Here is a 3663-nt window from a genome sequence, read left to right on the forward strand (position 1 = left end):
AAGGAAGGAAGGAAAGAAAGAAAGAAAGAAAGAAAGAAAGAAAGAAAGAAAGAAAGAAAGAAAGAAAGAAAGAAAGAAAGAAAGAAAGAAAGAAACAGCAATCACAGTAATACTTTGAACTTTTTAAAAACTATAGAGGTGGAAAAGGGGAGGGGGAGGGGAAGGGGAGGTGGGGGAGGCTAATGAGGAATTGGTGAACGGACACAAAGGGTGATTGCGTATGCTAGTGATGAATAAGCTAACTATCCTGATCTAACTATCACACATCATACAAAACTATTGAAAATCAACATTGTTCCCCACATGTACGTAGAACAAGTTACTTAAAAAAAAAAAAGATTATTGGAAGAAAATAGGTAATGTAGAAATAAAAAAATATTAGACTATTCCACTTTGTGTTTATAAATTTTTTTTCCTAGTGTTTATAAATTTAAAACTGAAAATATACACTGTATAATGTTGAATATACTAATTATCTGATTTGAGCATCACATATTTCACATAAATATTGATATTGAATTCTGTACTGTGCTTATATACACAATCAACTATGTTACAATTAAAAAAAAATAAAGACCTTCCAAAATGTGTCATTTCTTTTTTCTTTTATAGGGTTTATCTAGAAACGATGCTATACTTTCTTAACAGTGTTCAACACTGGTAAAGCTTTGAGAGATTTGTCATGTCAAATTAAATAAATTTGACATATTGTGAAGCAGTCATATGCCCTGCATATAACACTACACTGAATAACCACATATGACATAATGTAATATTGAATTACATATGCTTCTTTTATGAGATAAGTGAAATATTACCAATGAGGGTAACTACAATAGATATTTTGTGTCTGTGCTAGATATTTAACAAAAGACTAAATATCAATAGATTTAGGAACAAAACTAGAAATTTAAAATGACAGATTTCTAGGGTTAATAACATAATAATTTGGTTTTCTCTGCTGGAAAGAGAAAAACCTAATACATCACCTCACCTTTATCATTTTTCGTCAACGGTAGTGCACAATTTCAAAAACTAATTAAGCTGGTATTATCATGATAGGTTAATCAATAAAAGTTGCATTAAAATTAACCTCAAAACACATAACTCAGCAGTTAATGTGCCAGCATGTTGTTAATTCAAAAGTTCACTGATGTGAGGTAAACTCTTGTCTGAAATTGGATGACAGGTACTTGCTATGTAAAGTAACACCATTTTTGGTAGACATAAAAGCTGTAATAATAGCAGAAGCTCAAAATGTAATGTAATCAAGTTGCAAGCTTATGTATGAAACTTTGTATGCTAGTTTGTTTCTTTACTTATTCTTCCATTCATTTATTCACTCATTTATTCATTTACTATGTATCCCATCTATAAAAGAAGCACACATCAATCAGGTAGAATAATGGAAAATATTCTGGAATATACATTTTGGTTTTCATAAGATCCTATACTACTGAGTCCATTTGTTAAAGACTTATGGAGTAATCTTTCTTCCATACTTTCATGACATTTTCTTGATTAATTATATCATTTGTATGACAAGTAATTTATAATATCAGTTATGCTCAAAAGGATAGCTTAATATCTTATCTTTATGCTTATATTATGTTTTAAGAAAGTGGAATGGAAAAATACATACTTTTCTCCTAAGCTAAAAACTTTATTAGAATCACATATAATTACATTCAGTTTTCTAAGGAAAGGCAACAATAAATAGTCTTCTCTGTTATAATATGTCCGATTACCATTAAAGTTGTTCTACTATACAAAGAATGAAGCAAATTACATGTTAAAAATCCTAAACTTACTCTTCATGATTCTCAAGTGCATGTTACTACAAACACTAATATTTCTGTCAGGAAACTTACCATACTTTGTCCTTTGATCAAATTACTTCTGACAGTAGAGGTGAGTTGCTTATTAAAGCTCAAAGTTTTTCAGTAGGCTGATCAGATTTAATTTAGATAACATCAATTCTAAGATGATTAGCAAATGCTATTCAAACAAATATTTTACACATGATGGCTAGCTGGTTTATTAAAAGTCTGAGAATTAAAATAATCATGAGAATAAATTTCCATTTACATATTTAAACTTAATATATTAGGCAATTTCTATAGGAAAAAGTCACATATTAATAAATATATTTAGGATTTTTATTTGCAAATATTTTAGAACTCTGCCTCCTATGTGGACATGTTAATATGAAAAGAGCTGCCAGTTTCCACTGGAGTTTCAGAGGCTGAAATAGGAGACATTTTGTATATCACTGCAAGACTAGTGTATCATGACCATGGACATATTTGTATATTACCAGCCCATGCTATCCACTCTTGGCACCATTGCATACAATAAATCTTCACCTTCAGAGACTCTAAAATGCATTATAAAGCTTCTCTTTAAAAAATACTACCTCTGCTTCCTATAAAACAAGCTTGCTTGTAAAACCTAAATGTTGCAGCAACAATAGACTTCCTGCCAAATAATGTGTAACCAAGAAAAAAGTAATTCACTTTACTAGCAATGCAATGAGCCTTAGATGAATTATATTGTATAAAAACATATGAACTTCTTCTTATAAACACGTTTTAGCAAGTAAAGTTTGTTGAAGAAATGTTTTCATTCTGATAAATTGGAAGGTACTATTTTGGTATTCAAATAGATAGAATTAACTAATATTTAGAGAGTGAATTTTACCGTATTCTGAACTTTTAAAAACGCCTTCATTTTGGCACCCTCTGACTGCATAATAATGTAAAGGTGTGATTGAGTCTATTATTGATTTGTACCCTTCTAAGGCATAGAAATGTCATGAGCATTACTATGATTATTAATAAGTAGAGAAAAGTCCCCTCTACCCACTCTGGAGAATACTTTTACCCTTGATGTCCTTATCTGTCATCAGGTTCACTGAGAAAGGGAAAGCTTTCCCCTAAGTGTTCTTTCTTCAGTTCTCATCTATTTCTTTTTTTATAAACATCTGCTATTATTGCCACTGTCCAAACATGGCTTTTAGGGCTAACATGCAACTGGCTTAATAATAGATGTGTAACTTTTAAAAAATATTGTTCAGTTTCTACAACCAATACAGTGTTCTGTATTTAATAGAGAAGCCAAGTACAAAATGCGTCCTTCAAAAATGCAGGCTTCCATCTCAAATCGCCTGTGATAGTTAATGTGGACAGCATTCAATTTACACTCAAGCCTCATCATTAAGCTGTTCTCCAGGTTTGAGTCAAGGCTGTTCAGAACAGATAAATTCACCTACTGTTGGGGAAAGTTAATGGCAATGATTTTAGAATTCTGTTCTCTGACTAGTAGATACATGGCAAGTATTAAGGATGCCTTTCTGGAATGGCGAGATAGAACTAAGCTTCTTGGGATATTTTCCAATTATAAGAGAATGCCGTATATGTAAATACTAGAAATATCTAGAAGTGAATTGAAGAAATGTTTTCCTCTTAAAGAGGAGCTTAAAGAGCCAAACTTTAATAATCCTGTGACCAAAAGGCATTTTTAGGTACTCAGGAGGGGCATATTTTTGAGGTATTGGGAAACTGATGTCTTAGATTATATTAAATCAGTGGGTTCATGTCATGGAACTCAGAGTAAGTTATATTTCTTTCTACAATAAATGCTGGATTAACAGTTGATAATACT

Source organism: Galeopterus variegatus, unplaced genomic scaffold, assembly GCF_000696425.1.
Source record: "Galeopterus variegatus unplaced genomic scaffold, G_variegatus-3.0.2 Scaffold363, whole genome shotgun sequence".
In the NCBI taxonomy this organism is placed as follows: domain Eukaryota; kingdom Metazoa; phylum Chordata; class Mammalia; order Dermoptera; family Cynocephalidae; genus Galeopterus; species Galeopterus variegatus.